Below are 12,144 nucleotides of genomic sequence, written 5' to 3' on the forward strand. Positions count from 1 at the left end.
AAGATAATTTTGAACAATTATCCACAAAAAATAAAATTTGTAGCACATTTCTTGAATTAATTAATAGACTACCTTTTAGTCATCCGTGTCATTCTTTTCCGAAAGAATTTGCACTTAGGTTATATTTAAGGGTTAGAATTTATTATATGTTATAAACTATAAACCAAAATTTTAGGAATATTCAAAAAATAAACTTATAATAATGGAGAAATCTGTAATGATTATATTTTTAATACTATGTATTATGTTATTATATTTTTTTGTATATTATATTGTACGTATGTTTTATAATATGTATAAGTATTAGTCCAGGCTGTATCGTTGCTCCCGCTAGGAACATGATTTTCATTCGAATTTTTTTTTCATAATCTTACTAAAAAAATGACCCTTGAATCATATCCGCATGTTGCCAGACGTTACTAATGGTCAAAAATTGTTTAAACTATTTTTTTTAAACAAATTCGTAATTTTCGATTTCATCATTTTTATAGGCTTTTTGGGGTATCCTGAACAAATATGTTCATATGCAACTTTTCTCTAAAATCTACCGTTTTCGAGATATTAATGATTTTTTGTTCGAAAAAAACGCGATTTCAACCATTTTCTTCTCTAAGGATTACGTCAGTAAATAGGAACTTACAACAAGGAATTTTAATTACTCTTCAAGTTTTCTTTTAATAATCCGTATTAACTCCAAGTAAAAAACCTATTACCTATCTAAAATACCTATTTTCTATTTTTAATGTCATGTCACGTAATATTCTAATTCAAATTTCATATATTAAAATTACCTACTACGGTACTGTCAGGTAAAAACTAAATATTTTATTTCAATAATAAAAATTATTTTAATCCAGCCCCGACAATTCCGCTTAATCTGAGAGAGTTAGCACGATTCCGTCTCGCTTGGTTCTCGACCGCCACATCAGTTCAGAGCGAACAGCCGAGCTGAGCAGACGTGTTTGTTTGTGAGGTGAAATGCTATGCAACGAGCAAGATCTACCTGCCTTTATTAAGGCTACCTGGAAAGAATCCCTTTCTTTCCTTTTAATCACCGACCTAATCCCCGGCTTAAGCATAGACGCCGTCGGCATCTTTGTTACAGCACCTGTGCCGGGGTTATGCCCAGGTAAGTTTTTACTTATTTATCAGTTATTTNAGGGCATTTTTTTATAAGACGATAATTTTTAGAAAGTTCAAACTTGATTTTCTAAAATTTTTCAAATGGAACACCCTATATTTTATTGTTTTATTTTATTCGCATATCACTCCACTTCAACTTTTATTAAGCATTACCTAAAATTGTTAGTTTTTAAGATATGGCAACATTTCTGAAAATCCTTTTTTATTTTCGGTCGCACGAGATGGCTTTGGAAAAAACTGTCACATTGTGTCAACTTGTCAGTTCATAATTTACCATTCCATTTTGCGTTTATTTTATTAGTTTATTAGTATCTATTAGTTATTTATTAGTTAGAATTCATAAAATAATTTTATATTACAATGAATTTTTCTAAAGCAGAAATGGTTGATATGATTTATGTATTGGGAGCTGCTGATAGAAATTGTTTACTCGCAACAAGAATTTATAATCAGAGATATCCAACAACGTGCAAATACCTTTGAAAAATTAATGGTACGTTTTGATACTACTGGCAATGTTTCTTATGAAAAACATGATAGAACTCTGTGATATAGGCACTAGAGCAATTTCAAGACAAACAGATATAAGCAGGACATCGGTAAGGCGGATTTTAAAGAAGCACAGGATGCATCCATATCATATCCAGTTTCACCAAGAATTGAATAACCACGACTATGAAAGTCGCTTGGAATTTTGTAATTGGGCTCAGAGAAAAATGAATGAAGATAGGCTTTTTTTAATTATGTGCTTTTTACTGATAAGGCAACATTTCACAAAAATGAAAGCGTGAACAGACACAATTTTCATTATTATGAAAATCCGTTGCTTATAAGGACACAGTCAAATCCGGTGGTCACTCAATGTTTGGGGCGGAATTATTGGACATTACGTTATTGGGCCTTATTTTTTCGACGAACATTTAACAGGGCAACTATATCTTCATTTTCTACAAAATACTGTGGAAAATTTATTAGAAAATATAGCGCTAAATATTCGTCAGAGGATGTGGTATTTACATGATGGAGCATTGGAGCCCCTGTACACCACACGCAGGAAGTTCCTAGATTCTTAAACAATGAATTTCCAGAGAAGTGGGTTGGAAGAAGTGGACCAATTAGTTGGCCTGCTAGGTCGCCTGATCTGACAAAAATGGACTATTTTCTGTGGGGATATGTAAAAGATCGGGCACAGCTTATACAGCTCCCCAACTGTCTTGGCGGGAACGGTTAGCGTCGATTCCGCCGCTCAGCGTTTATGCCCCGCCTTCCAGCGGAAAAGACGGCTTTGGCATTCGTTCAGGCGAGTAACGACAACGGATAGTAAGAATTGCAATCATAGGCGTGGGTATAATTTCGTTGATTTATTTTTATTTTATATAATAATGAAAATGAAGATACCTTATTTGGACAATTGCAAATAATGCCAAACGATAACTTTATTGAGCTCATTTGTAACACTGAAAAGATATTTCAAGATAATTTTGAACAATTATCCACAAAAAATAACATTTGTAGCACATTTCTTGAATTAATTAAAAGACTACCTTTTAGTCATCCGTGTCATTCTTTTCCGAAAGAATTTGTACTTAGGTCACAGCTCATACAGCTCCCCAACTGTCTTGGCGGGAACGGTTAGCGTCGATTCCGCCGCGCAGCGTTTATGCCCCGCCTTCCAGCGGAAAAGACGGCTTTGGCATTCGTTCAGGCGAGTACGACAACGGGCAGTAAGAATTGCAATCATAGGCGTGCGTGTGTGTGCGTTTAAACAATTTTTTTTAATCAAATTCGTAATTTTCGATTTTTTCGCTCGAAATACATTTTTATAGGCTTTTTGGGGTATCCTGAACAAAAATGTTCATACGCAACTCTTCTCTAAAATCTACCGTTTTCAAGATATTAACGATTTTTTGTTCGAAAAAAACGCGATTTTAACCATTTTCTTCTCTAAGGATTACGTCAGTAAACAGGAACTTACAACAAGGAATTTTAATTACTCCACAAGTTTTCTTTTAATAATCCGTATTAACTCCAAATACAAAACCTATTACCTATCTAAAATACCTATTTTCTACTTTTAATGTCATACCACGTAATATTATAATTCAAATTTCATATTATTTAAATTACCTACTACAGTACTGTCAGGTAGAAACTAAATATTTTATTTCAATAATAAAAATTATTTTAATCCACGATTCCGTCTCGCTTGGTTCTCGACCGCCACATCAAAGGCGCCGACACGGACTCTTCCAGCTGTATTAAGCTGTGAATCGGGTATATCAAACTCCCCTTACTACTAAAGAGGATATGAAAAACCGAATTCGACGAGTTTTTCAAAATATCAACATTGATAGTCTGAATAATGTTAACACCACATTTGAACGACGTGTAGAGCTATGTCTAAACCAAGACGGCCGTCATTTTGAACACTTGTTGTAAAATTAAATATTTGATTTATTTTCGTAACTATTTTGTTATTTTATTTCCATTTAATAAATAAACTATGTTGTTATGTTCTATTAAGATTTTTTTATACACAAATATGTAGTATAATTAAATTATTTTATAGTATAGACAAGTTGACACAATGTGACAGTTTTTTCCAAAGCCATCTCGTGCGACCGAAAATAACAAAAATTAAGTATTTTCAGAAATGTTGCCATATCTTAAAAACTAACAATTTTAGGTATAGAACATGCTTAATAAAAGTTGAAGTGGAGTGATATGCGAATAAAATAAAACAATAAAATATAGGGTGTTCCATTTGAAAAATTTTAGAAAATCAAGTTTGAACTTTCTAAAAATTATCGTCTTATAAAAAAATGCCCTGTATAAAATATCGATATTAGCTAATATAGGAGCCTTTGTATAACATTTGCCTATAACTCTGTCAAATATTTTTGCTCCAAGTGTTAGTAGTTGAAAGTTAATACAACTTCTTCGAGGTCATGTTTTTTCCAAAATTCTAAGAATTTTCTACATAACTTGGCAACCCCGCACTAAAATGATAAACTGTTTATATTGCCATATATAGAATTTTCTCAGAAATCCAACTGTTTAAAAATATACAGGGTGTTCCATTTAAAAAATGTAATGTTTGGCGAGTCCCGTTTTTACTCATCGCCCTGTATGTTTGAAATTAATTTTGTAGTTTAGGTTTCTTGATTCTGTACAACTTTTATATAAATTTTTTTTCTGTATTATAAGTAACAAGGGAGTTAGTGTACTTTCTCACACTAATGGCCCACCCTGTATATGTATATGTATACCTACTAAATACTAAAATCGTAAAATCAGAAGGCATATCTATAAGAATAGTTCTATGAACTATTCTGGAACCGTGAGACAGAACTCCTATTTTATTTGTTAAATAACTGTTTTGAATATATAAATGCTAATTAATTTAGTAATAATATATAACCCTGCTATAAATACGTAGGCTAGGTATATGTATCATTTTAAATTGCTGGCTGCCTAGGTACCATAGATGATTTTAATTTAATTTTTATTTCCTCAGTGACTTTAATCTTATTTTATAATCTAATTTCTAACAGCAAAATAATTAGGTACGTTAATATAAATTATAAAGTAGTAACCTCTATATTCTCTGTATTTTGTAAGCAATTTGCTAGATACAAACATAGAGTTTAATTATTCTAGATTCGTGTTATTAGAAAAACTATATTTACCTAAATTTTGTTTAGATGTTTCACGTTAATAATATGGAATTATTATAAGACATTCCAAAAGTTCAAATTATTTTGCACTCATCTGGAACCTACATATATATATATTGTTACACTTCACATTAGTGTATTCAAGATTAATAAAATCATCCCAAAGTTTTCAACGTGCTTGGTGAAGGAAGTACACTATAAAAACATACAACTACCACGGCATCTTCACGTAAACTAAACTGAGCAGCTGAGCTATATTCATTCAAGTGTCCAAAGCTATCAACAAATCAAAATCCATTATCACCCAACACATATATAATGCGCATTCGCACAGTAAAAAGACGCAGTGTGTAGTTGTCAAATGTCAAATTGGCTTAGCATGAAACCACAGTGCGGAAGAATCAGTTCTATCACTCGTTTTTATAGGATCCTAAAGAAGTAGGTTGCCTACTACCTTTGACCTTGAGTTGTCCAATGGCATTGCAGCATTTCTGAGGTGGAATACCTCAAAAGTATATTAATTCAATTCGATTTCCATCATTTAACTGAATATTAGTTATTTGAATTCTAAATCTTTTAAAAAATTTCAGCACTAGTAGATGTTTCTAAACATTATGGCTTGTTTACACGGGGACAGTCAACTAAATTTTAACTAAATTTTAAGTCACTTGAACCTATTTGAACAGCGCATATGTGGTAAGTAACAAGTTATGGAGCGCCGCGCCATTATTCCATGGCTAGAAATTGGCCTCAATGATTTGGGATCGAGGGGGGTTATCCCTCTTTATCCTGCCTCATCTCGTGTAGGCCTGGACAGCCTTCGTAGGTGGGCCCCATCCGTCGTCTACCCCGACCGCAAATGCGGCCGGTGTAGGCGCTTTGTGGGACCTCCTTTTGTCCTGGCTGGGCCCCGCCGGCTAGGGCCCTTTCTTCTGGCGCTCTTCTTGCTTCGCCGGCTCGTCTGTGTAAACCCCGGGGGTAGTGTCATGTTTATGTGTGGTATGGTTGGGTAGGGTAGTGCGGCTATGCAGCCTGGGATGCGCTTTGCTAAGGTGGCCCTTAGNTACACTACTGACTGTAATTGCCTTTTCCTTAGAATATGTAAGACTGGTTTTAATATTTTGGTAAACACAAAATGAGCAGTGGAGAGCCCAAAGGGGATACAAGTCTATTCAAACAAAGTATTATTAAATTTAAACCTTAAAAATTTTCTGTCTGCTGTATGTACTCTTAAGAGGAAATATTCATCCTTTAAATCAAGAGTGCCCATAAATGAACCAGGCAAAAGTAGTTTGGTTACTGTCTTTCTATCTTTCATTTTGAAATGGCTCGTACTTATAAATCTATTCAATAATTTTAAGTTAAGTATTAACCTCTTTTTGCCATTTTCTTTGGAAATTAAAAATATGTTTGATATAAATTGGCCTTTACATGGCTTGCAATGTTTAATGGCACCCATATTTAAAAGATGCGATATTTCATCTTGAATATCCCTTTGTCTGCAGGAGACCAAACTTTTCGTGGCATGTAAGCTTGTTTGATCTTTCTAACAATAGGGAAGTTTCAGATTTTTTTTCTTTTCTTATTAAATTCCTTTCATCGTAAAAAGTCAATTGCCACATAAATTTTAAAATTTTAATTAATAGTTTTCCTATATAAAATATATAAATTCAAAATAATTCTCTATGCACTAAAACGCAGTCTTAAACAAAGACGGTTGACTCTTACGTCACGATCCGGTATCGGTCCAAATTAAACGAGTCGTGTTCTGTAGTCTGTCTCACTCTTACACATTTGTGTTTATGCAAACTACGTGTGCCGGATAGATTTTATATTATTTACTTTTACTTAACACAATATTGTTAATTATTTTAAAAACTGTACATTCTATGGCTACAAAAGCTGGATTTGTCCAAGAGCAATCTGATAATTTGTCAAAATAGATGTTCTATAAAATATGTTTGCATGATTTCTTCCTCATTTTCTCATCTTTTGGTACATTCAATAGTTTGTTGGGGGCAGTTAGTGTTGTGGAACTATACATGGGTACTATAATATTTATGTTCAGACACTGTTGTGTTTTTCACGTTCTCGTGTTGTAATTGAGGACCCCGCTGCAAAAAGGGGATAACTCCAAAAAAGGCGAATTCAAGTAAACTGAAAAAAACATTTCATTCTCTTAATTTCAAAGTTGGAGAGTTCTTAATTTTTTGTTTCCATTATGTGACCAATTTGTATCATCTGACATATAGATTACAATTAGATATTAATGAGTTTTGCAAAAAAAATTAAATATTCTTTGGAGTTATCTCCTCTTTTGATCAAAGTTAAATTTTTAGTGCTGGTATAGGTCAAAAAAATTAAAAACACATTTTTCTTTGAACATTTTATTGATGTTTTTCACAAGAAACAGAAAATTCAAACTTCTTTTATTAAAATAAATAAAAATACTCTAGGTCAAAATATATATCATTCATGTTTTATTCATTTGCATCATTGTGTGAAACTTCCGTGTCGTCATTGCTTTTGATGTATGATTTAAGCTGCTGATAGTACCTTATATCATTTTGTGGAACATATCTATTGGCTAAACGCATAACTTGATCATATTTTATTTTTTTAAGAGTCAAATTTTCATTCACACATTCACTGCAAAAAGGAGATAGATTCGGAGTTATCCCCGTATTGCACCAATAAACACTAGGAGATAATAGTGCTATATGTGCGATCTATTGTTCTATATGTTACATGGATTTACATCGTTTTTAGGCCAAATGCTGCAGCATGCCCTGCTTTATAGTATAACACATAAAGGTTATTTTGGCAAGAAAGTGGAGTTATCCCCTTTTTGCTGCAAGGTTCTCAATTCCCTAATTCAATTTTAGATATAGATCTATAGATACCCTCTTATGCAAGTAATATGGTATATATTGAAGCATATACAGTAAAATACCCTCTCTAATAGTTACAAAATAGATTCATTCTTAAAATTCTGGACCTTGAATTTTTTTGTAGCTTTCTATCAATTTTGTGTATATTTAGGTTGAATCCAGGGATGAAACTGATCTTTTGATATGTAAGCCACATTGGCATACAGAGTGTTCTGAGAGTCCGTCAGGAAACTTCGGGAGGTGATTCTACGGATTAAAATAATAACAGTATGTAATGAAATTTTTTTCCAATTGTCAATTGTTTGCAAGTTACAGCTTGTCAAAGTTCATCAAAAGAAAAACAAAACTTAACTTTAAAATATTATTACTAAAAGAGGAATTAAAATCACATTTTTATTTTGAACTAAACCAAAAATAAAAATGGCACACAGGTTTAAAAGGTGTAGGTTGCCTACAAACTGCTGATCCCCTTCGCACCTCTTCCTCCAACAAACTGATGAGTGACGTCTGACGTCATTGATGTTATAAATCGAATAACGATCCCACAACGATTTTTATGTTTGCTAATTTTACTCAATTTTGATCTATATTTTTGAAGTTTCCCTGTGTCCTGTATCATAGACATTCTTCAGTGTTTTTTTTTACTTTTAGTGATATGCTCCTTAAGTCTATTAAAATATGTCAAATTCTAATTCTGGAGGCCCAATTTGTAGTGTGGCCATTAATTTTCGCATGTTTTTAAAAGATTGTCAGTTTAAGACTGAAAACGTGAATTGGATGGTGATATTGAAAATTTGTAGCTAACAAAAAAATTTGCAGTAAGCATTTTTATAAAAAGATTTCTAATGGGACAAGTCGCAAATGAATTAAAATCAATAATATAAATTTTTGTCATGTTCTATGTTCAGGGCGTCTCAAATTGGTGTCCAATAATTTACCACTTGATTCTGTTGCCAAAAATAAGAATATTTTTTCATTTAAAAATGAGAAATGCTTCCTAAGGGAGCTACACCCCTAAATGGGGCCGCAAAAAATTCTTTTTTTTTTAATATTTTCAAAAAGGGTTGAGGGAAAATTATAAATTTTGACACTATGAACGATCATTAAAAGTGGAAATAGATCATCACGAAATTTTTACCTTTTACCACCACTTCTCAACCAGATCCATCCAGTACAAAGACCTCCATAACCGCTTTTACGAAGACGGGAGAAATTTCACCACACCGCCGAAAGGACCGTCTTCCGAGGGTCCCACCGCTCTGGCGGTTAGATGCGATGATCGGTAGCCTAAGTTGAGACCGAGGGTAGAGTTTTTTCAAAATGGGAAAAAAACTCCAAAATCCCCGATGCCGACATCAACTATCCCGAGAGGCCAGAGGGGAACGAGATCTAACGTCGACGACGGGCGCTTTTTGGTGGACATTTAGGCAGACGATTCAAGAGCGCTCCGCCAAAAGTATGGAAATCCGAGGCTTTTACTGGAAAGCGATTGAACGTCGACTTCCGGCATCTGCAGTTCATTAGTGGACGTACATATCGAGCATATTTTAAATAAATATCTATCTATGGTAAAAAAATTGTGGATGTTAATTAAGAGAACTTATTGTCCGTTTTACTGTCTAATAAATCTTTTAAAATACGTTCCACGGTTTGTTGTACAAAATCCTGACACCAAACTCAAGAACTTTTGGAGTTCACAGGCTCGCTTCTCGAGATCCCGTCAAGGCTGCCTACCTTCGACTAAGTACATTACGAGGTAAATTATAGTGCTTTGAAACCACTACTCGCTTCACGAGACATACCGCCCGAGGTAGCCCAACCTGAGGTGAGGACCCTGTTCAATAGCCCCCTGCATCGAAACAGCGGTAAAACTCCAGGCTCCTTTTGAGACCTGTCATACCGTCTGGGGCTGACCACTTCCGACGAAGACCCTGTCTCCGATTGTGCCGGCTCCATCGAGAGACCCGTACCTCGGAACAGCGGTACACATAGACTCCAACGAGTCCTATCAAACAGACTCCTTCGAGTACTGTGTAAAATATTATCATTCGGCACACAATTCTACTCGTGACAAAATTTCCTAAAACAACTTGGAAAGCTATGGAACTCAAATACGAGTTATTACATTTCTTTTGTATAAGTAAATCATTAATTTATTTTTTTCACTGTCACAAAAAGAGTTAAAGAATTAAACTTGGCCCAGTCATTCTATTTGATAGTGTAAACAAGTAGCCGGAGCGCCAATTCCTTGTGAGCCGTCTAAGGGGTAGCAACCTACCCCAATATGTAATTCTTAAATTTATTTTTTTCACTATGTCACAAAAAGAGTTAAAGAATGAGACTTGACGCAGTTATTCTATTTGATAGTATGAACAAGTAGCCGGAGTGCCAATTCCTTGCAAGCCGTCTAAGGGGAAGCAACCTACCCCAATAAGTAAATCATAATTTTTTTTTTTTCACCATGTTACAAAAAGAGTTGAAGAATGAGACTTGACCTAGTTATTCTCATTGACAGTATAAACAAGTAGCCGGAGAATGACTGGGCTAAGTGTCATTCTTTAACTCTTTTTATGACAAAAAATAAATTTATGATTTACTTATTGGGGTATGTTGCTACCTCTTAGTCGGCGTGCAAGGAATTGGCACTCCGGCTACTTGTTTATACTATCAAATAGATTGACTGGGCCAAGTTTCATTTTTTAACTCTTTTTGTGACATAGTGAAAAAAATAAATTTAAGAATTACATATTGGGGTAGGTTGCTACCCCTTAGATGGCTTGCAAGGGATTGGCGCTCCGGCTACTTGTTTATATTATCAAATAGAATGACTGGGCTAAGTTTCATTCTTTAACTCTTTTTATGACATAGTGAAAAAAATAAATTTATGATTTACTTATTGGGGTATGTTGCCACCCTTTAACTTGTTTATACTATCAAATAGAATGACTGGGCTAAGTTTCGTACTTTAACTCTTTTTATGACATAGTGAAAAAAATTAATTTATGATTTACATTTTGTCGCACTTAATCAATGAATGTTTGGTGACATGGTCCATATCGAGAACACTCGTATCGTTGATAAGACTAGAATGAAGTATTCAATAAATCTGTAAGGGTCTCAAAGTTGCCAACTGTGTGTGTGTAGGTTGTGATACATATCACCTTCAATTGTATTCAAAAGAAGTTCATTTTGTGCGCCGATTGCAATAGATTGGAAAATGATTCTCTATAGGGGAATACACGATTTGGAAATCTTCTCCGATATTCTTCAACCCTTCTTACAGAAGCTACAGAGTTTCCTTCACAGAAACCTAATATTAATAGCATGTCAACTTGTTCGCTAAATGAAAACAATTACTAAAATTAAATTACTTTTTTCCCGATTGTCAAGTTTGACCATTAAATTCATAACCAACTTTTGAATTTTCGATCATTTTAGATAACAGCTACAATACGTATTATTAGTTATTCGTGTTTTTGTTGAAAACGACGTTTTTTAAAACTAACAAGAGTAAGAGACGTTTTAGAATTAAATTCCCCATAAAATAAAGAAGTCTGCCAATGGGTTAAAAAATTCTGTCACATTTTAATGGTGCATCATCCCTTATCAACCCTTTAAAGTGCTTCAATTCAAATTTGGTATTTCTAAGTATAACTAAGACATTGATTTTTTTTCGAAATATGAAACCCCACTTTCAAGGCCTATAACTTCTCAGGGGTGCAGCTTACTATAAAGGTAAGTTGCGTTAAATCACCATATTTTGGGTTCCTCTACATGCCCATACTCTTTGTCGGTTCTTATGCGAAACACCCTGTATATTATATTATAATAGATATTATAATATAATATAATAGAATAAGTATTTACTTACTTTCATATCTAATCCTCATCTGATGCCATAAAAGAAATTATTTATGATTCTTGTAACTCACTTAACTACATTATTCTTTCTGCATCATCTATCATCCACAGTGGATGGAGATTGTGCGGACTGCCGATATTGTGTGACTGTGCAAACAGCAGAAATAGCACTAATTAGGAAAGTATGACCAATTACCGACTTGACAGAAAATATGCCGTTTTACAATGCCAATTTTGAAATGCACCATTACCTATTTTAGAAATGTATCCCTATAGTTATATTAAAATATTAACGTACATTTTGTACCGTATATGAACATTAGACTTTTTAGATATTTTTATCAGAAAATTTACAGCAATGTAAATAATTCCATTCCATTGCAACATTTCTTTTATAAATTGGATGACAACTTGAAGCAAGTTGCTGTACGTAATGCTGCTGAAACTTTTTAATGGTTCGCTTTCAATAAACTTTCTAGTTAAAGCATGAAATGTTCCAGCAAACTTGGGACATCTTTGAAAAGCACCACTGACTAATGTTTAAACTAATATGACATCTCGATTTTTTATAC

Source organism: Anoplophora glabripennis, unplaced genomic scaffold (genome assembly GCF_000390285.2).
Source record: "Anoplophora glabripennis isolate ALB-LARVAE unplaced genomic scaffold, Agla_2.0 scaffold1144, whole genome shotgun sequence".
Taxonomy (NCBI): Eukaryota; Metazoa; Arthropoda; class Insecta; order Coleoptera; family Cerambycidae; genus Anoplophora; species Anoplophora glabripennis.